Source organism: Chenopodium album, chromosome 6 (genome assembly GCF_948465745.1).
Source record: "Chenopodium album chromosome 6, dcCheAlbu1.1, whole genome shotgun sequence".
Lineage (NCBI taxonomy): Eukaryota > Viridiplantae > Streptophyta > Magnoliopsida > Caryophyllales > Amaranthaceae > Chenopodium > Chenopodium album.
The window spans coordinates 54,375,199-54,399,100 of NC_137839.1; the positions used below are offsets into that span (position 1 = coordinate 54,375,199).

A 23,902-nucleotide genomic window follows, 5' to 3' on the forward strand; every position below is an offset into this window, starting at 1 on the left:
ATGTCAGGGTACATGGTGCATTTGAAAGTTTTCAAGGTTACATAGTGCATATTTTAAAACCTTAACGTACATGGAACAATTTCCCTTATTAAAAAAAAAAAAAAAAAAAAAAAAAAAAAAAAAACCAATTCATATACGCGCTTTGATTCTTCACTTTTTTAATTACAATCTCTCTCCTCTTAAGCTATACGAGTACAAAGAAGCACTTTACAAGTGTACACTCAAGTTCAGATTTCTGAATGATAGAATATAATCTAATTGGTTAGGTAAAAAAAAATATGGTGTTATAGGCTTTTGGATATGGGTCATTGATATGGAAAGTAGGGTTCAACTACGATGAACGCCTTTCTGGGTTTATTAAGGGCTATCACCGTGTTTTCTATGAAGGCATCTTTCATTTTTATTTTGTTCTTTGGAAATTATTTCACATTTTTCTGTTTTTTTATAACTAGGGCAGCTAACGCGCGCTGCGCGCGGAATGGCTAGCCATTTCGAGTTAGCTTTTTTCAACTTGTGTTTAGGAATGGCTATATCCATTTACCACATGTGTGCGTAATTATCACAAGTGTAGCTAAAACTTGGCAGTGTTTGGGTGGAACAACGATTACTTTAGTTGTGGACGATTACTGTTTTACATTATGTGTTTAAAATAAGTGTTTTTTTTAATAAAGCCTTACGAATTTAGGCCATAGTTTTAAGGTTTATTGGAACAACTAAAGCATCTAACCTAACGCATAATATTCTTAAACCATAACCTTGAAAATGTTAGAAACAAAAGGTTCAAAAGCAACAATTACAACCAAACATTAAGCGTAATATGTTGTATGTGGTAGTGTTCTTGTATGAAGAAACACAGTGTACTTATTCATGTTGTTACTAAGTTGTTCTAGTATAGTCTAGGAAAAGGAAATGGCTTTGATAGCCCACTTTAGAACCCGAAGTCTAGTTAGGGATGTTGTTGATGCAATCTAAACGTACAGTAGCTTGGTTGCCAAGGTGGTAGTTATTACTTCAAATTCTTGTTAGTCGCCCTGTGAAATAATGCATTAAACAATACTAACCTTATTTTTTAAAAGGTTAAGGAGACATTAAGATGAAGGAGAAATAGGAAAGCCAAGTATATAAATTGTTGGAATTATAAAAGAACTATCAGTTTCCTAAAAAAAAAAAAAGTTACAAACTCTAGCAATTCTTGAGCTTGGTTTTAATTAGAATTTAATTAGAATTTATAGGAAATGAAAGCACGGAATTTGAAAGAGTTACAATTATTGTTTATGGGAATAATTATTGCAAATTATTTATAAGTACGGAGTACTATTTTAATCTTTCTATGACAGATTGATAACGTAAAATGTTGTGCAATAAATTAAAAATATAGCCTCCATTGAGCTAATGAATAGCTTTTTCACATTCATCATCTTTATTGCTGGTCAATTATTACTTTTGGGTTGTGCTTCATCTTCTCTGGGTTTTCTTCTACTCAAGGATGGTGAATAAAGATTTTGGAGATAGAAATTAAAGCGCAAAATTCATTAATGGGTAGGGATTATAAAGGGGTAAGAAGGTAAATAAACATTTTGAAGGGCAAAAAGGTCCGTGCACTATTCATAAGAACAACTTCCCACTTTTTATAAGGTAGGAATATAATTCTGATAATTTTTTTGATATAATTTCTGATATTTTTTTTATGAATTGATTAATTTAGGAAGTACTGATCACAGAGGAACACCTGATTACCCAGGAAGAACTGTCACATTAAAGCCTGCTCCTGATGAAACTTGTGTAAGTTCCCACTAAAAATAACAAAATTAGGGCTTGTTTGGCATTGTTTTTTGTTATTAGTTTTCTATTTTTTTGAAAATAAAAAACCAAAAACATGAAACAAGAAAAAGGTGTTTCTACTTTTCTGTTGTCAGTTTTCAATATTATTACGATTTTAATGGGTTTGTCTACATTTTGATTTTATTATATGACATATATCGTATGAGTTTGAAAACCAAAAAACCAAAAAACAGAAAACCACAATGATGCCAAATGAACCCTTAATTTCTTTATTTATATTTTAAATTAATTTGCTTTGATGAAGTAATTTGTATTGATGATTCTTGCTACAGAGAATGAGCAATCATATTCTTGATTTTAGATTAAAGCTTCTTGATAATTATATTCCATTTGGGATTAAGGATCTTGTATTATTAATATTGCTGTCTAGGCTAGATTTTTGTTTTTGTGTGTGTAAGGAGGGTAATCCCATCGTAAGGGGTACTCTCCTTAAATTCCCTTGGCTACTTAAAATCATAGGACTTTACACTTGTTAAGGTGTAGTAGCATTTGAATTCTTGACTGTTTGGGGACCTTGAATTAGAATTGATTATATCATCACGCTTTTTTATAAGAAACAAGTAGGAGTCGCTTATGAGTTTTAGGAAAAACTCATAAACCTCGTTCATGCCTTTCTTCCATGTGGAGTTCATGGAATAATTAGCACAAATCATAAGTTTACCCATGCCCAAATTGGTCTATAAACAAGAAATGAATTCGGGAGCGAGGGTACTCAGATAACGTTCCTTTTAGAGGGGAATCGTCATCCTAGCCCTAGTACGACCTCTACTAGCTCTTCCTTTTTCACAATTTCATCACCAAACAATATATGCAATGCGATACCTAAAACTATGTTAGTTAATTTTATTTACAAACATTAATTCACTGAGAATTACATTCCAAAAGTCATTATTCTTATTTAATAATATTCGTGAAAGAACAATAAATAGACAAGATTCGCCTTGGCTTAAGTGATCAACCAACAATTATTTAATTTAATTCTAGTCTTTATTTAATGCAAGATACTATGTGAAATTGATTAATTAATTATTTTAAAAGTGATCAACAACACTAATTAATTAATTAATTAATTAAAGTCCTTTTAAACAAGAAAATAAAGGTGATTTAACTAAGTGCTCGGGAATTTACCACTTCTCTTTGCTAAATCTCTGTATCGAACACTTATGGACACCTTCTTGTTGGGGAACCTCCACCGTAGTAACAAAGTATCGAAAGGGTGAGTGTTTAGGACAAGAGGGCTAGGTTGCACAAGTTCACAAGTTATTTCGCCAGAGTTTTTAGGTTAATTTATGTCTTTTGAAGCCTCGGTTTAAGCTCGTATTTATAGAGAAGGATTAGATATAGGGCTTCGAGCAATCTTCCGCAGCAGGTGTCGCGCGCAACAGATGAAGTTGCAAGCAGTAACCCAGCGCAAGTTATAGAGTTGCGCTGCTATGTGCAGTGCAACTATTGCTCTTGCGCGCGGCTTTATGGTAAGATTCGATTTTATATTTACCGTATAATTTCCGAATAATTACAAATCTTCCGCAGCGCAACTCTGGAAGTTGCGCTGGGTGTCGGGCGCAACTAACATAGTTGCGCGTGGTAGTCCAGCGCGACTTTGTGAGTTGCGCGCGGCTTTTTCTGCGGCAACACTAAGTTTTAACCTAGGCGCTCCTAAATCCGTCATTATTAGGGTTTAAGCACGGGCTTAAGCCTTATTATGATCGGGTTTAGTTAATTGGACCTTTTTTTGGCTTTTTCTTTAATTTGGGCTAGTCTTTTGTGTTTTGTGGCTTAACCAGTTATCCATAAGTATTCTTCACTTTGATCCAACACAAAGATGGCTTTATTTATCGTCATTGAACTTCCTGTCGGGACAGGAGGCCAAAAGTAGATGTCTACAGTTAGCCCCCACTTTGATCGAGTCTAGAATAGAAAATGATCGAAGTAGTCAAGGTAATAAATCTGAGACTCATTTTGCGAAGTTCTCTAAGGATAGAGAATTTTTCAGTAATGTTTAAGGATGTCGAAACAATCCTTGATTCGCTAAGTGTTTAAAACAAGTAGCTATTAAGGCTAGAAAAAAGTCCTTCCTAGTCTTAACGCGCTAAAGAATCTAGATTGATCCTTTGCAATTGTAGAACGCTTTACAAGTAAAAGTATTCTGGGTGATGTTAGGTCATGAGAAGAAATTGGTTTTAAAAGAATAAAAGGGGAGGATTTCCTCTCAATCGTGTCATCGTTGGTCTAAAGTCCCTCGATATGTTATTGAAACTTTAGCCTAACTTTAACAAAGTAAAAGATGAAAAAGGGGGTTTTCCGTATTCGAGCCGAAATGGTTCGGTATTCGAGTCGGACGTCCACAAGATAGAAATACATGTCTCAAGACTGGAGGCATATATCCAAATTCAGTGAGAGGGAAGAAAGTCAGCAACTCTCTCATCAGTTTTGTCCACAAGATGAGTACACGTGTCTCAGGACTGAGGGCACGTGACTACATAGGCGTGACATCGTCTCGTCGCTTCGTTATACAGGGGGTGGATTCGACACCCTAACTGTCCGGTAAGTTAGTAAGCGCAATAACTACCGTATTTGCTCCCATTCAAGAAATGCTTGTTCCTGAAGGTTAGGCGCGCCTGTCGACTCGTTAAGCTAACGCCTACAGTAATTCTCTACCTATTAGTTCCGAGAGGTAGATCTCGCAAATCTTGGGCTGAGTGAAATTTTACGCATCACCTAAACCGTACAATTTTTCACCGTACGATACACCGTTTGCATTTTTACGCTGTATGAAAACGCCTTCCTTTTTGCTTCGGACGTGAAAAAAGAAGAAAACCCGGACATTTGTAACGTTAGTACAGTAAAATGACAAACCTATCTATGGGTTCTCTTACGTAAAGCACCACCACAGAACGTCTTAAGGCACTCTTACGAAACACGTTCAAAACGTATGCTTAAGGAAGGCACAAATTAAAGCACGGTGTGCATGCAATATTATGCAAAAAACTAACAAAAAAGAAAATAAACTACAATATGCAAATCCATTAAAAATATTTTGATGATTTGCGCGCCATTATGTCTAATAAAGAGCAAAAACAGTTCAAAAATTAATCAAACGGATCAAAATAAAAAATCCGGCCTTTTAGTGACCAGTATCTGCGCGCAACTCAGAAGGTCGCGCTAGCCAAGCGCGTGCATCTTTATTAGTTGGGCTGGTATGACACGCGCAACATCTATAGTTGCGCTGGTATGACACGCGCGACATTTACGTTAGTAAAATGAAAATCGCAAGCGCGATTTTTCATTTCGCCATTTTTTTCCTTCCTTCACCGTTTTCGACTCTTTCTCTCTCTAAAAAGCTCGGTTTTTTTGCAATTTTTGAAGCTAAAGGAAGTTAATCTCGTTCTCAATTCATATTTGTCGTAATCCGATGTAAGTTTTTTGCTAAAATTTGCTCTTTTTTGGCTGAATTCAAATGATTTTTGAATCGTTAAACCCCAAATTTCGAATTTGGGGGTTTTCTATTCGGCTTACTTTTCTTGAAATTGTTTGCTCTATGCTATTATGATATGTTTAAGGAGTGTTTTGAAAAAAATTTCATGAAAGATGGTTAAGTATTCAACCTTGTATGAGCATTTCTTGTTTGAAGTTCGTTCTTGCTTCTTTTTTCGAATTTTGCTTGATTTTCTGTTATTTTGTTTGCCCATTTTGGTTATACTTGTTAATTATGCAACAATTGTAGTATTGGAACTAGTTTTTGCTTCCATAATTATCATTTTGAAAATTTTGAATCCGAAAAAATGGCGCGAAGTGTATACTTAGCCTATTTTCACCATATTCGAACTCCAAAATTGTTTGGTAGACGATAATTATGTTTATATTACTGTTATTCGTCTAGAATTAGTTGATTCTTTGATATTTTATAATAAAATCCCTTGAATGCTTAGTTGAAACTGGTATAGGATGGCTTTTATGGGTGTTAAAAGCCCCTATTTACTGAGTTTAATTGCAGGTATTGTAGCCCCCAAGTATGGGTAGCATTCGATTTTTGTGTTTTGCCCTATTGGTCGTCGTTATGCTGCCGAAATGGGTCTAGAATACGTATATTAGTTTAGTTTAGGAAATAAAATAATTTAAGAAATTTTATCAGTCATAGCATGGACTCATCTCCGTTTGTCGATTCCGAGGAGGTTCTTGTTGGTCCGGACGAGGCGGTTCGCTCTCGGAAGAGGGTAACCCGTCCTCGAGAGGAGGTTCAAGAGCGACGCGTCGCAGCCGATCGACGTCACCAAGAGGAGGTGGTTTGGGAGGCTCCTCCCAACTGGGACCCTAGGGTCCTTAAGTGGGACCCAGACCACCACGTTTCAATCCGAGGGTGGCGCGGCATCGTAAGTTTTTCGCGCCTTTGTCTATTTTTTTTTTCTTTGTTTCTTCCCCTTTTTAAACCATAACCGTTTTTTTATTTTTAGAGTGAGCCTGGCATACGTTTATACGGCTCTAGTGACCTGCGAGCCCGTTTTAAGCGTTTGCCTGAAGTGGTGAAGGAGATTTTAGCACTTTCTGGGATTGACTCCTAGTTGGCAGCTCTTCGGGATTTATCGAGCTAGTCTGCATCGTTAGCTTTCCTCCGTGGATTGCTGAGTTTTGGTGGGATTCCACCAACACTTTCCACTTTCCATGGGGAAATATGATGGTTACCCCTTTCGATTTCTCTATGATTACAAGTTTTCCTTTCGGAGGCGAGCCTGTAGTTATAGAGCTCGTTAAGGGGTCAGACGAGAGATTGCGCGACCTTGTGGAGAACCGCCTTGCGTCGGCCTTTCACGTGTATGCGCAATTTTATCCATACTTGGTTCTTGCCGACGAGTTATTGGCTCACGAGCTTGACCGTCAGTATACAACTAAGCAGCTGGCTCGGATATGCATTGCCCATGTTTTTTCCGTCACCATCTTGAGTGATCAGGGAGAGCGTTTCGCCATTGGGTTACTTATTTGCCTCAGCGATTTGGGGAAAGTAGGTGACCTGAGTTAAGCGGAGGTGTCGTATGCCCGTATGCTTATGGCTGTGGGTCAGGCGACCCAGGTCATGGATTCTGCCGCAGCTACTAAGGTGCCTCGGATCTAGCTTACATGTCATGGTCGTATCTTTTAGGTATGTATTTTAAGATTTTCTGGTTATTACTTTTTTTTTCCTTTAGGCTTATCTTTTCTCGATTTCAGGCTTGAAGATACTCGTACCTGCCTTTCTTAGCCCCCAGGGTGCTTGGGGCTACTCGTTTCCCTATCAGCCATCGATTGGTTGAGATTAAGAGGAGACAAGCTACATTTGTCGACGACTTTTGCCAGAGGATTCTTTCGGCGACTCGTGCGCCGGTGAGTATTCCAAACTACATGTTTTCTTTTCGTTTTTTATTTTACTCATTTTCTAACGATTTTCATGTGGTTGTGTTTCATAGATCGATCTCCGTCCTTGGAGTTTGATCGTCGGAGTCCCTGAGGCTATCCAGTCTGCATGGTTCGTTGTTGTTTTCGAGCCCTCTATACGGGACTCTCGGTGCTCCAGAGGACCGACGCTTGGTTTTTAGGTGAGCGTGTTCTCTGGCAGCTTTCAACCGAGGAGCCTTTGGTTCCTACGGATCCCCCGATCCGGATGCTACGTCCGGACCTACTGTCTACCGAGGATCAAGCTTAGGCGATCCTTGGTTATCCAGCGGAGCAGCTGGTGTCTAAATCCAAAATTATGAAGTTGAAGGAAAATGGTGCTGCCGGATGCTTCTTATCCGGCTTTTATAGCATCCAGACTGACTCCATTTCCGGCCTTTGTTCCGGTTAGTTTTCTAACTCTCTTTTTTCGTGTTTCTATTTATTTTTAGAAATTTTGACCCCTTTTATCATTTTTTGTCACATGTATTTTTAGCGGGTCGAGCTAGGTGGTTGGGTGCCTTCTACAGCGGAGATCACGTATACCGATGTTGTCGGATTGATAATTCGTGACACCCTTCCAGCGGCCGAGGATGATGAGGGGATACCGTTCGTACCTGAGACGGTTGAGTCAGTATGTCTTTTATGTATATGTACTTTAAATATTTCTATTTTTTTTGTTTCATATACATTTGTTTGCTAACTGTCCTTGTATTCTTGGAACAGGTTCCGCGAGAGATCGTGAACGGCATGGTGAGGACTTTACGTGCTTTCAGAGCTGCTTATCGAGAGCCCTCGTGACTTTGTCATGCCGTGATCATCGGATGATCGCGGTAAGTTTTTTTTTTTTTCCTTGCAACGAAGTTATTACATTTCATGTATTATTCTTCGTTTTGGATTTGCAGGATGTACAGCAACCGTCTAGTAGTCGCCGAGCACCCTGATTCCTCCTGTACACATTTATATATATATATATATATATATATATATATATATATATATATATATATATATATATATATATATATATATATATATATATATATATATATATATATATATATATATATATTGTATTTATTATTATATTTTTTTATATATGAAACATATGTATATATGTCATTATTATTATTATTTTTGTTTCCATGTGTACATTAATGCGAAAAAATTTCGAGGGAAGGAAAGGTTCCCGACTTACCCCCCTAAAAAAAAAAAAAAAAAACTCCAAAAAAGAAGGAAAAAAGAAGGAAAAAGAAAAAAGAAAAAATAAAAAGTAAGAAAATAATAAAATAAAAAAAAAAAGAAAAAAAATAGGAAAACAGTGGAAAAAAGAAAGATAAAAAGAAAACAAGAAAATAATAAAATAATAAAAGAAAATAAAAAAGAAAATAACAAAGTAGGCAAGAAAAGGGACACAGAGTGTTAGAAGGCAAGCATATGATTCGTCTTAAGATTTCGTGAAGATTCCGTCATTATATGAGCCAAAATACGGAAATTAACCATAATTACATGCCGCGCCAGGGGAGTCGCGCGCAACTTCGTGAGTTGCGCGGGCTGTCGTGCGCATGTAATTTTGTTGCGCGCGGGTGTCGCGCGCAACTCAAGAGTTGCGCACGCCACCTGTCAGTGAACTTTCCTTTAAGCCGAATTTGTCAAAAATCTGCCACTCTTGAGTCTATTTAAACGTGGTTTTGTGTAGGCTTTTGATCATCTCGCATTCATTCGCTTAGTAACATAAAAAGAATTAATCTCTCTAAAATCTTATTCTCTCTCTCTTTTTTTTTTGAACAATGGTGAAGATCTTTGAACAAGTTTTGAAGCAATGGGTCACTTCCCTTTCAACCAAGGACAAACTAGCTTTCAAAATTTATCACTTGGACCTTTTATTGAATTATTTGTAATTAGTGGTTAACTTTGATTTTCTTCATGCCCCAATCAACCATTGGGACTCTAATCACCATCTTTTCTTGTTTAGAGGGGATGAAATTGTCCCCCTTCCTGGTGAGTTCGAGGCCTTGTTAGGTTTCCCTACAAACACTCTCCCTGTGACTTATTCGCCTACCTTGTCGGATCCCAAACCTATATTCCAAAGATTTTTTGGTTTGTCCGACAACGATATGACCAACATAGGAACCGAAGAAGGCGTGAATTTAATTCAATTTATTGAACACTTCGTCGCCCCTCGTGATAACATGACAAAACAACGCTTTAAAATTCGTGCTTTATGTTATTGTCTTGTTGTTAATTGTTTACTTAGGACAGGCAAAGAATACGGAGATTATTTAATGGTTTCCATAGTAAAGCAAATAGAGGGATGTCATTCACCCGCTCCTTTGGTTTTAGCGGAAACCGTTGTGTGCTTGAATCGCCTTAGAGGAGATCCTAACGAAAACGGTTTCACGAGAAGTCCACTCCTATTACACGTACGTTTTTTTTCCCGGCGTTTATCAGCGCAAGTCAAGAAGTTGCGCGCGCCATCTGCTCGTGTAATAAATCGCAAAATAATTTTTTTTTTTTTTTCAGATTTAGCTCATGGAGCGATTGCGAATTTGTTATCAGCCTCAAAACCTTGAGGCTAACGGAGTAAAGACATTTCCTGGAATTCGAATCCTTTATAAGCATAAGAATGAAGAGGAATGGACGTCATATTTCTGTCATGGAGTTCCTAACATACGGTTTGTGATTCCTTGGTGGAACATAAATAGTATGATTGGGAATAGTTTCAATTTCCCTTACATTAAGCTTTTAGGCCTATCTAGTACAACTTAAATTTTTCCTTGTAGGGTGATGAGACAATACGGGATGAGGCAATATATTCCTTCGCAAGATTGTGATGCCCCTAAAGATGTAACTTTTAAACCCTAAAGGATTGCTCGTTGGATGGAATATTGGTCAAGTCTTCCTAAATGGGTAATACAATATCCTCCTGCGAGTATCACATTATCTTCCTTTCACAAGGCTTGGATGAATGCAGCGGATAAGGGTGAGCTAAACAAGGCTTGATCTCAACTTCAAGCCGCCACCGCTCACAATCCACCTAAGCCTTTGATGCATTCAACCACTACTTCTCCTCCTAGTGGTCAAAATAAAGGAGTGAGAAGAAAGTTAGACTTCTCATCCCCTAAGGCTCGTTTGAAGGAAACAAAAAGAAAGGCTCCTTCCAAACCCGCGCAACAATGTGTGAAAATTAAAGAACCTTCACCAAATACTCACAAGAAAGCTCCAATAGTCAAAGGGAAAGGAAAATAGGTTGCAAAGGCCCCAATCCCAAAATTGAAAAACATTGTTTGGGTGAAAAAGAAGAGTGTAGGGGAAAGCTCCAAGGTTTCTGAAAATGCTGTGATGGAAACTATTCCTCCATCATCTGTGACAATCGAGGACATAGTAAAACCTTAGAGTGTTATACAATTTACCATTAGTTTTTGAATAAAGTGTAATCACTACTATGTTTTTTTTTTCGTTTACTATCTAGTTCAATAATATATCTCTTTTGAATTTTGAATGAAATAAAATTAGCTTCATATTTTTATATTTTTTTATGACCGAATCATAAAGATTGCCTATGTATTCGCTTTGCAAAATCAGGTCTTTGCATAGTTCTAATTTTTTTTAATATTATTATGCATTTTTTATTATTTTTTCTTTAATCTCTTAGATAGAAATTAAATGAAAAAATTAATCAAACCTTGTTTACAAGAATTAAATCAAAGTTTAATTTTATTTTCCGAGTATATGTTATATTTAAAAAACACCCTCTTTTTATCGTAAGTAGAAATCGTAACTTCATTCAAATGTAAAAAAATAAGGTTCGCAGTTCGTCATCAGGTGGCGCGCCAACTTCTAGAGTTGCGCGAGCCTGTCGAACGCAACAAAATTAGTTGCGCGTGACATCCGCGCGCAACTATTCCAGTTGCGCGCGACACCTGTGATACGAATGTCTCAAAAAAATTTATTTTAAAAATTCGTATTATTACCCCCCCCCCCAAGTGTGAAGATTTTTTCGTAATGTTCGAAAAAATTTGAACACTTAAAACGATTTATTATTTCTACATTACCCCCCCCCCCCCCCAAGTGTTATGTATTTTACCGTGTTATTCGGTAAAATGCATAACACTTAAAATCTTTCAATCGAATGCTAATTAAAATTGGTTGTATGAGTTAACGAGTTTTATTCGGATTTCATATGTAATATTTCTTAAGGCGATCAATGTTTATTAATTGGCGAATTTCATCTCCTCCAATATCCATTAATCTGACGGCTCCTCCTGATAGGATTTCAATTACGCGGTAGGGACCTATCAAATTAGGTTTGAATTTCCCTCTTGGATCGGTTGGTGGACCCCTAACCTCCTTTAGTACAAAGTCACCTTCTTTTATATTTCTAGGCTTTACCCTTTTATTAAAATGACACGCAATGCGCCTTTGGTAGACTTGTACATGATGCAAAGCTCTTAATCGTCGCTCATCGAGGAATAAAAGCTCTTCATACCTCGCTCTTACCCATTCAGCTTCCAGTAGCCTACTTTCGAGTACGATGCGTGTGAATGGTATTTCCAGTTCGACTGGTTGAACTGCGTCCATTCCGAAAACTAAGGAGTATGGAGTTACCCCTATTGATGTTCATATAGACGTTCTATAACCCCATAATGCAAAGTGTAGTTTATTCGGCTAGTCTTTGTAATTTTCTGCCATTATTTTAATGATGACTGCTATATTTTTATTTGCCGACTCTACAGCTTCATTCATTTGAAGTCTGTATGGGGATGAGTGATGATGTTTTTCTTTATAACATGTTAAGAGGGTCTCGACTTCAGCTTTGAATTGAGATCCCTGATCACTAATTAGTTCATGTGGAACTCCATATCTACAAAATATGTTTTGTTCGAGAAATTTTGCGACATGTTTAGAAGTGATATTCACGTAAGAAGCATCTTCAATCCACTTAGTAAAGTAATCAATGTCAACTAATACTTACTCGTTCCCTCCTGATCCTGTTGAAGAGACTTTTCCAATTATGTCAATTCCCCAAGTCGAAAAAGGCCAAGGGGAAGTGAGATTGTATAGTTCGGATGGTGGAAGGTGTTGTAAATTAGCAAACATTTGGCACTGTGGACATTTTTTAACATATTGTATGCAATCATGTTCCATAGTGGACCAATAGTACCCTTGCCGTGAAATTATTTTTGAAAGCATTTTACCATTCATGTGAGGTCCACAAACACCTTTGTGAGTATTTTCCATAAGGCGTGTGGCTTCCGGTTGGCTTATACATAGTAAGCTTTGACCATTAGGTCCTTTTTTGCATAATTGACCATTTATTAGACCATATTGGGCCGCAAGTGTTCGTAAGGCTCGTTGGTCTTTCGATGAAGTATTTTCGAGATATGTGCCATGAGTAATAAATTGGAGGATATGATCATACCAAGGATTGTCTCCTTCAATGTCATTTATTTCCTCTATTGCGTTACAATACGCTGGTTCTTCTTTTCTATCAACACATAATGGCATCATATTTAAGTGATCTGGAACATTGATCATTGAGGCTAATTTTGCTAGCGCATCGGCAAATTGATTGTCATCCCTTGGGAGATATTTAAAATCAATATGTTCAAAATGCTCGATGAGTTGCTCTAGGTGTGCTTTGTATAATATCATTGTGGAGTTCTTTATTTTCCATTTTTTTAATATATGATTTATAATCAAACATATACCTCTAATTTTTGCACACCTATGCTAGTTGCTGCTTCTAATCCAATAATGCACGCTTCACATTCTGCGGCATTATTAGTAACCTAAAAGTCTAATGTAACAGATATTGGAGTATGTGCTCCCTCTTGACTTATGAGTAACACTCCTACGCCACATCCTTTTTTATTGGACGCACCGTCGAAGTACATTACCCATTTGTCATCTTGTGTCATGAGAATCTCCTCATCCGGAAGATGAGTAGCTTCTGCATGACTTGTTTGAATTGGATGTTGTGCCAGGAAGTCGGAAATTACTTTTCCTTTCATTGATTTTTCAGGAATATATTTTAGCTCAAATTCAGCCAACATCGCTAACAACTTTGATATCCTTCCTTGTATGGGTGGTTGTTCAAACAAATACTTTATCGGATTTTGTTGAGAAATCACATGAGTAGTGTGTGGTAACATATAATGTCGTAACTTTTTGGTTGCCCACACTAATGCTAGGCTTGTCTTTTCCAAAGTGCTATATTTTGTTTCGTATTGGATGAATTTTTTGCTTATATAATATATTGCACGTTCGACTTTTTCTACCTCTTGTGCTAACATGGCGAATATGGTTGTGTCTGTAACTGTAATGTATAACCTAAGAGGTAGTTTGGGTACTGGTGGTGCTAACATTGGTGGACTTTTGAGATAATCTTTGATTTTCTCAAAGGCCTTTTGGCATTGATCGTCCCATTCATGTTTCTCCTCTTTTTTCAATTTTTTAAATATTGGCTCACAAGTCATAGTCAATTTGTTGATAAATCGACTAATGTATTGTAACTTGCCAAGGAATCCCTTAATTTCTTTTTCTGTTTAAGGGGGAGGCATGTCTACAATTGCTTTTATTTTAGAGGGATCGATCTCGATGCCACGTGTGCTTACTACGTATCCGAGTAACTTACCAGGAGTGACTCCGAAGGCGCATTTTTGTGGATTCAATCGCATTTTATATTCTTTTATGCGAGTGAAAATTTTTCATAAAGCTTTTATATGTCCCATTCTATCTTTGGACTTCACTATCATATCATCCACATACGCTTCTATTTCTTTATGCATCATTTCATACAAGAGAGTCGTATCTGTTCTTTGGTACGTAGCTCCTGCATTTTTTAAACCAAATGGCATAATCGTGTAGCAATACGTACCCCAAGGGGTAATAAAGCATGTCTTTTCTTCATCTTCGTTTGCCATTAAAATTTGGTTGTAACCTGCGTATCCATCCATAAAGGATAACATCGCATGTTCAGCTGTGTTATCTACCAATATATCAATATGTGGTAGAGGAAAATCGTCTTTAGGGCTAGCTTTATTAAGATCCCTAAATTCGACACACATACGAACTCGTCCATCCTTTTTAGGGACTGGAACGATGTTCGCTATCCATTCTGGGCAATTACATACGCGGATAAAACTTGCGTCCAACTGTTTTTGTACTTCTTTTATTTGTATGCGACATCAGGTTTCATTTGTCGAAGTTTTTGTTTTACTTGTTTAGAAGTAGGGTTCAAGGGAATGGTATGTTCCGCGATTTCCCTATCTATTCCAGGCATGTCCTTGTATGACCAAGAAAACACGTCTTCGAATTCTTTGAGCGTCGATATGAGGGTCGATCGCTATTTCGGATTTAGAGTTAAGCCAATTTTGACTTCTCTCTTATTTTGTTAGTTCCTATATTAACTATTTCAGTTTCTTCAACAATAGGGTTCTTTTGTTCTCGTTCATTCATTAATTCAATTAATTTATTAATGTTATCATCTTCATTAGATTGATTGTTAGAGCATTCGAAAGATTCAAGAGAAGGCATATACTCGAAAATAGAGCTCATATTATTAAAATCAAAAGACAGTACATCAAGAGAAGAATCCTTTTTGGGATCTTCGTCCTTAGAACTAGAAAATAAAAACTAATTAATGGCCACAAGGCCTAGATTTTCAGCTTCCATAGAGTCTACAATAGATTCATCGTCCGATTCTTCAAACATCTTCCCTTCGCTTGTGACGATCTCCATTTTATCGCCTTTGTGATTGATCCATTTGAAAGATTTCCTCCATCCATGCTCAAAAGTTTCGTTTGAAGGGGTGATCAACGAGGTTGGGTCAAAGGCTTCATCTTGAATGGCGTTTTGATTGGTCATTGTTGCGACATGATTTTTCTCTAGTCCAAATAGCAAGTTAAATGCTTGCCCATCATAGCACCCTAGAGTTGGGTATTTTGATTTAACGATACTAAGATCGTCATCCAAGAAGTAGCAATCATGAAATATCTCAAATCCAGGCTTCTTGATTCCTTCCAAAACTAAGGGTTCCGGAAAGTCGTATCATGGGTAATCTTCTCCCTCCCTAATGAATTGTCCATTAAGGGTTTGTTGATAGGATGGGAGTAAAGTGATTATCCCTTTCATATTATTGTCTCTACGTGCTTTGTTTTTGGCATCGTGAGACTCCAATTCTTATTTGGTTGGTTTATATCCTAATCCAAAGGAGAAGCTTTTCTTTGGGATACGAAGCAATAGAGATTTCTTCATTCCTATTCCCAAAGGCATCCCAGGAAAGTAACTACCCTTGAGCAAAATGTTGTTTACTATCCGAGTGGAATATGGATCAAGCTTGAATGATTCATCCAAGTCTTCTTCTATTTCGATTGTGAAGATTGGCTCCACGGCAAATCCCCACATGTCCTCTTCATCATTATCATGGTTTATTTCTAAGAGTGATTGATCATTTATTGCTATTTTAAGTGGAGAAGCATGTATAGTCATAGGATGCCCTTGATAGTTCAACCTAATCATTTGATGAAGTGAGGATGGTACTGCACTAAGCTCGTGTATCCAAGGACGTCCAAGTAAAAGGTTAAATGTAGGTTTTATGTCCATAACATGGAATTCAACCATCTTTTGAATTGGGCCTATGGTAATTGGTAGCTTACCAGTTCCACACACTGATCTTCTTGAATTTTCATAGGCCCTTATGCTTTGTTTTGTTGATTGGAAATCTTTTTCTGGATTTAGGCCTAAGTATTTTTCCGTTTGTAATGGACATACGTTTACAGCCGACCCATTTTCTACCAAACTTAGAGGGATGTTGTATCCCTAGCATCCCAAAGTTAAGTATAACACATTGTTGTGGGTAATGTCCTTTAAAGGCAAATCATCATTAGTGAAAACGATTGACTTGTCAAATTTCTCGCTAGTAAGCAAGCTAACGAGATCCTGAGGGGTTGTGTTCGTACTTACAGACAAAGCCGTTAGAGCGTTCATGAGAGAATTCCTATGTTCTTTAGAAGTACTTAGGAGTTCCTAAATGCTAACATTCGCCTTGGATTAGCGAAGTTGTTTAACCAATTGATCTTCCACCTCAAGTGGAGGTGGTATTGTATTTTGTGTTTAACCTTGAGTTTGATTTTGTGTGGTCGAAGATCCATTTGGTGGCGGTGCTTGGTAGACTCGCCCAGAACGAGTTAAATGATCTATCTCATTTGGGTTAGTCATAGGACTCATAAACCACCTTTCTTCTAGAGGCTTTGAATGTACCTCCATTTCAAGATGCTCCATGAGTTGTGCTTGATGCCATTGTTCATCTAAGGAGAGATTCGATAAGTCTTATGATTTCCCCAAGAAATGATCTCAATTAAGCGTTCCATTTGTTTCATTTTGCAAACAAGATGGAGGTGGGACGGCGGCATACTTAGAGACATATAAGTCTTGAGAGTCGTTGTTCCATAGTCCACATACTTCATTAGTTGCCCCTATGGGTATTGTGGATAGAGGTTCTCCTATGGGTGTGATATAGTCCAAAGGATTGAACGTGTCACTTCCCATATGGTCTTCCTCAATGTGAAACACCCCTAAGGGGGATGCATTATTGTTAGGTTTAGGCGTGGGAATTCTCCCATCGTTTACTAAATCTTGTATTTTGTGCTTTAAAACATAGCAACGTTCAGTATCGTGTCCAACGCCTCTATGATAAGCACAATAAGCACTACCATTCCATTGAGGAAACCTCTTTTCTGGTGGAGTGGGTGGTGTTGGCCCTGTTGGAGCAAGTAAGCCTTTTTCATTTAGTTTTTCTAGAAATTCTTTATAACTTACAGGAAATTGAGTAAATTTTCTCTCTTTTGTCAATCTTTTCCTAGGATCATCATATCGATTAGTGTTATTGTATTGCGTGGAAGTCACAAATACATCAATAAAGGATGATGCATTATCATTCCCCTTCTTGTAGTTATTCTTAGGTTGATGATGATGATGAGGTTTGTTTGCTTTTTCTTTAGCAAGATCATCTTCAATCCTAGTAGCCACATAATAGACCTTTTGAAAAGTGTCTAAACCAAGGTAACGTAGATGTTTGTTGTACTTTTCATGATATTTGTCAATGAATTTTTGTACTAACTCGAGTTCATGAGGCTTTTGGGCAAGGTGGGCCGCCTTTTCTCGCCATCTACCATAGAAAGCAAGGAAACCTTCATCGTCGCCTTGCTTAAGCATCTCGAGTTCACGTAAAGTTGACTTGAACTCTACGTTACTCTTGTATTGGGTGATGAAAGCCGAAACTACATCTTCCCATGTTGCTTTAAATTTTGGATCTAGCCCATAATACCACTCTCTCGCGGTTGGGTCTAGTGATAAAGGGAAAGTCAACGCATAAAGCTTAGGATCAACTCCCTTTAGTGGCATAGTGCCAGTAAAACACATTAAGTGATTTGGTGGATTATTGGTCACCTTAAATATTGGCAAGTCCGTAGCTACGAACTTTTCTGGTAAAGCAAGTCCTAGGGGAGGAGCAAACTTTTCTGCGTCAAAGTACTTGTTCCCCATTGTAGAACGAAGAACTAGCTTCTCTAACGACTTTTCTTTGATGGATAGTTGCTCCATCTTTTCTTGTAAGGCTAACAATTCAACTTTTTTCTTTTCAGCGTTTTCCATCTTCTTAATTCTTCTCTCCTCAGCCTCTTGATCCTTTTCCTCTCTCATACGAAAAATCTCTTGTTGAAGTTCTTCGACGGTTGTCATTATTGTTGGACTAGGATTAGTTGTCGAATGAAAGTGGTTTGAAAGGGGTTGATCTTTGGGTGGTAAACGTAGAATGCGAGTGCCCGGGGTTCCTCTTTCCCAAGCTTGAAAACTGGCTCTAAAGGAGTACGAAAGGATAAGTAAATCGATACGCTTGCTTTGGAAAGGAAAAAAAAAAGACGCAAAATATACTCAAACAGATAACATCGCCCTTAACAATTCTTCAATGATGATATTTTTCGACGAGTCAATTTGTTTTTTGAGAAATCAAAACTGACTCGTCCAGTGAGCGCGCGCAAGTTACTCAATTGCTTGCGGCTGTCGCGTGCAACAAAATAACTTGCGCTGGGAGGGGTCGCACAACTTCTTAAGTTGCGCGCGCCACCTGCTCGTAGTATTTTTTTTTTTAATTCGAGCGTTTTTTTTAATCGATTTTTTTTATTTGACCCCCTTATTTATTTATTTATTTTTATGTTATCCTTTGAATATGACGCTAAATCACGAAGAGACAACTTCGTAATTGGGAACCTAGACCAAACTAAAAAAAAAAAAAAAAAAAAAAAGAAGACTATCCTAACACGTTGCACATAGTCACATAATCACATAAGCACGTTATAAGTCAAGATTCACGCAATGCCATTCTAAGGTCAAAAAAGGCTTGGGTGTCCAAAGGTACCATACCTTAAGAAACGATGCATAAATCAATAACTAAACGTGTTGACCCATGACATCGCCCTCCCAACATTTTGTTGGTGATATGAGTGGGGTGATTGTTATTGATTTTGGGATAGACGCCTAGTGTTGGCGACCCCTAGTCAATGAGCCAATCCCCAATGGTTTAAGTGTCATATGCTTATGCATGATGCAATGTTGATTGTTTGGTTTTTACTTTTGTGCAAAAGGAAGACATTATGCGCTCAAGCCTCGCTCCCTAACCAGAGTTTATCCAAGTTAATTCTCGTTACAACCCATAGGAAACCTAGTGTTGGATACCTTGGACCATAAATACGAATTAATCATGTAACCTCTAAATTCCCAGTGGAGTCGCCACTGTAAGGAGGGTGATCCCATCGTAAGGGGTACTCTCCTTAAATGCCCTTGGCCACTTAAAAGCCTAGGACTTTACACTTGTTAAGGTGTAGTAGGATTTGAATTCCTGATTGCTTGGAGGACCTTGATTTAGAATTGATTCTATCATCACGTTTTTTTATAAGAAACAAGTAGGAGTCGCCAATGAGTTTTAGGAAAAACTCATAAACCTCGTTCTTGCCTATCTTTCATGTGGAGTTCATGGAATAATTAGCACAAATCATAAGTTTACCTATGCCCAAATTGGTCTATAAACCAAAAATGAGTTCGGGAGCGAGGGTACTAAGATAACGTTCCTTTTAGAGAAGAATCGCCATCCTAGCCCTAGTACGACCTCTACTAGCTCTTCCTTTTTCACAATTTCATCACCAAACAATATATGCAACGCGATACCTAAAACTGTGTTAGTTGATTTTATTTACAAAAATAATTCACGTAGGAATTACATTGTCATTTTTCATATTTAATAATATTAGTGAAAGAACAATAAATAGACAAGATTCGCCTTGGCTTAAGTGATCAACCAACAATTATTTAATTCAATTCTAGTCTTTATTTAACGCAAGATACTATGTGGAATTGATTAATTAATTATTTTAAAAGTGATCAAACAACACTAATTAATTAATTAATTAAAGTCCTTTTAAACAAGAAAATAAAGGTGATTTAACTAAGTGCTCGGGAATTTACCACTTCTCTTTGCTAGATCTCCGTTTACTACACTTATGGACACCTTCTTGTTGGGGAACCTCCACCTTAGTAACAACGTATCGAAAGGGTGAGTGTTTAGGACAAGAGGGCTAGGTTGCACAAGTTCACAAGTTATTTCGCCAGAGTTTTTAGGTTAATTTCTGTCTGTTGAAGCCTCGGTTTAAGCTCGTATTTATAGAGAAGGATTACGTTTAGGGTTTCGAGCAATCTGTCGCAGCAGGTGTCGTGCGCAACAGATGAAGTTGCGCGCGGCAACCCATCGCAAGTTATAGAGTTGCGCTGCTATGTGCAGCGCAACTATTGTTCTTGCGCGCGACTTTATGGTAAGATTCGATTTTATATTTACCGTATAATTTCCGAATAATTACAAATCTTCTGCAGCGCAACTCTGGGTGTCGCGCGCAACTGACATAGTTGCGCGTGGTAGCCCAGCGCGACTTTGTGAGTTGCGCGCGGTAGCCCAGCGCGACTTTGTGAGTTGCGCGCGGCTTTTTCTGCGGCAGCACTAAGTTTTAACCTAGGCGCTCCTAAATCCGTCATTATTAGGGTTTAAGCACGGACTTAAGCCTTATTATGATCTGGTTTACTTAATTGGACCTTTGTTTTGGCTTTTTCTTTAATTTGGGATAGTCTTTTGTGTTTTGTGGCTAAACCAGTTATCCATAAGTATTCTTCACTTTGATCCAACACAAAGATGGTTTTATTTGTCGTCATTGCACTTCCTTTCGGGACAGGAGGCCAAAAGTAGATGTCTACAGTGTGTTCCACCCGGTTCACCCTTTGGGCTAATTCGAATTCGGGGAACACTTCTGGGTGGTAAGGTTCTAGTTTCATCCCAATTGTTGTTGCGGGGGATCGAACATGGGTCATCCCTACCAAGTGTACGTAGTCTCAATCACTACTACACCAACAGTCAATTGGTTGTCGAGCCTAGATATGATTTCGTTTTCGTTTGGGATTAAGGATTTGGTATTATTGTTATTGCTGTTGAGCTGAGCTATAATTCCATTTGAGATTAAGGATTTGGTATTGTTGTAACTGTTGTCGTCATAAATTGATGAATACGATCAAATCATGTTAATGAACTTACTTGGAGCACTGATTTTTACTGTACTTGAAAATTTAAAATTAACTCCTTCATTTTATTATTAATTTGGGATGAAAATAAATTAACATTGGATACAAAACTTAGAATTTTGTAAATGTTGGTTGGATCAATAGTGTCACTTTACCTTGTTCTTCTGAGTTGCTTTTAGTTCTTGCTAGATTTAGCAGATGGATGCTTGTATTATTCTTGGTATGCATATCGTGGGCTGATTTCCTTCCACAACAATCTCTTCATATTTTTGACTTGTTTTTTTGAATTGTTTAAGTCTAGTTTAACGATTACTATCTTCTATTCATCTATCTTTGTAACATATTTCCCCAGGACTTGTATTGTTATATAATTGACTCACTTTGCTCGGTTAGCTGTACATTACATAATTAGTGCCTTAGCCTTGTACTTATATTGTGTGATAGTTTTTTATGAACTAGGGTGGCTAACGAACGCGATGCGTGCGCCATAGCCCTACATCACAAATTTTGTTGCTACATCACAAATATGTAAACAAATATTGTTGAGGGTATCAATGTCTGCACACTATTCTTAAGAGTTAAAAAAAAAAACTAATTAACATTAATGGGAGTAATTAAGTAAATAAATATTTTAGAGGGTATAATTGTCCAAGCAACACTATTCATAAGATTATCTCATACTTTTTAAAAGGTACGGATATACAACATTATTCATTCTCACATTATTAATTTGCACACCATATAGTATGATCACAATCAAATTCTGTTAAAAGTTTAAGGTTCTGCTGTACATTAAGTATGATTTCCCACCTGTTCATTTGGGTATAACACTATAACTAACAAAATTAGGGACACAAAATTCAACAGTTATGAAATCTTGCTTTTGATTGCAATTCTATAGCCACCAACGAAACTAAGGGTAAACTTTATATAGAGTAGCAATAAGATTTTGAAAACCTTTGAAGGTTAATCTAATATGGAGTAGCAATTCAGTTTTAGAAAACCTTTTAAGGGTTAATCTAATATAGAGTAGCAATTCAGTTTTAAAAAACCTTAAAACCGCAAGAGCCCAGCCCAGGAGGAATGCATGGTTTCCGGCATTGAGAAGATGTTCTAGTCTGAAACACTTAGTCGATTATTGATGAGGATCATGAGAGACATTGATCTTGTTTAGTGCTAGATTAGGCCGTCCTCTTTCACAATGACCTTAACTTTTGACTTGGGAGGATTTTTTGAGCTAGAAGTGTAGTTCTAACAATTTATTATAGCCGACATTCTGACTCTTTGCTTGTAATCCTTGTATAAAGTGCTATTTTTCACATCTTATGTATTGATGATTTGGAATTTTCCTGCTTTAATGCAATGTACAAATGTTATTACTTGGTAATTTATTCAACTCTATTTGTTCATGTTAGTATGGAGTTGCTTACAAGGTTTCCCAAAAGGAGGATATTGAAACTGCAATCTCGGTAATATTTTAAAAGCTAATGCAACCACCATATTTCCTCTTTCCCTAGAGTTCATGATCGATGCCACCATTTTAACAGAATCCCTTCTTTGGTGTAATGGCACGCAGTATTTGGAGGTGAGAGAGAAACAATATGACCAAAAGGTTTATTTGGATTTTTATACGGTTAGTAGTGAAATACTGAATGCTAAATTTATCTCTCTTAATCCATCTTGATCTCTACAAGTCTAATACTCTGCATCTCATGCACCATTGGTTGATGTACTGTTTTTAAATTACATGTTTAGGAATCAACCAGTTCAACACCAGCTGTGAGCAATGTGTTGGTGTAAGTGGCCAAATTGACACCTTCTTGATCACATTGAGTCTTTGTTAAGTGTGTTAGATGGAACTCTTTTTCAATTAGACTGTTTCACTGATGTAGTGATATTTGTAAAAATTTCAGATATGTAGCCTCTTCGGATAAAAAGATGAATCAAAACTACTTGGGTCCTGCACCATTAGAGGAGTTAGCCAAGTATGTTTAAATCTCACCATGTTTTTTTCCCTCTCGTTCTTGCAAATGTCGCAATTTTTCTGTTCATTTTTTTTTTAATTGTTTTTTCTGGCAATTGTTCCTGTGGCAACTTGCATTGAGGATGGCAATCAATGTTTTAGGCCATGGCATGGAAAAGAATGCTAAAAACTTTGAATATTCGTTTCTGTGAACACACTGAATTTACCGATGGTTTCCATAGTTGTTTTTCTCCCCTATGCAATGATGCAATGTTTGTAGCCTCTATATATCATACTTAGACTTTGTTTTTCATAAGTTACAAACAAGTAACTTTGTACAATCCTTCTTGTCCCTCTGAAATTTTTGCGTCAAAATCTGATGTTTCCCCCATTGTCTCCACTCTCTAACCTAAACAAAACATGGATAGTAAGCTGTAGTTGACTCGCTTTACAGTGGATGCTTGCTTATTGAAATTTCCTGTAATATAGGCATATTGTGCGAGCAGAAGGCCCCTCTGGGCCAAACAGAGACTATCTGTTTCAGCTTGAGAAAGCACTAATTGAACTCGGTATGCTTACTCTGGACTTCTGTATTTGACATTTACTATGCTGATGTTCTATCTTGTTTTGCCTGTTATAACTTTAAATATATTTCCTTTCTCTTTTTGTTGCCAATCGGGTAGGATGCACATGTAATGGATCTTGCTAGGGAAGTGAGATGCATTCTCTCAAAGGAGGTAAAGAGCTCAGAGAATGGCGATCTTTGTGAATAAAGATGAAAACATTGTTGCCTTGATTACCTTCTGGCAAGCCCCTCAAAACTAAATATTATTGCTTCAAATATTTGAAACATTATTCTCCCCAGGCCTTAAAAACACCTCTTTGTTCCAATTATTTACAATTAGGGATTGGAGCTTTCATTTTTAGTCAGCAATAGCATGTACTTAAGTATAGCACTCTAGACTATCTTGAAAGTTGGGCAACATTTAGACTATTTGTACCTATGAACTACATGGATATTGTGTTGCTGGATATCATAATGTCGAAACTGTGGTTTGCTATTACATCTGCAGA

At 37.3% G+C, this 23,902-nt stretch overlaps 1 pseudogene; it reads left to right on the forward strand.

Annotated features, from left to right (window-relative positions):
• The first annotated feature begins 278 nt into the window (after positions 1-278).
• Positions 279-23,601, forward strand: LOC145636971 (gamma-glutamylcyclotransferase 2-3-like; annotated as a pseudogene).
• The last annotated feature ends 301 nt before the right edge of the window (positions 23,602-23,902 follow it).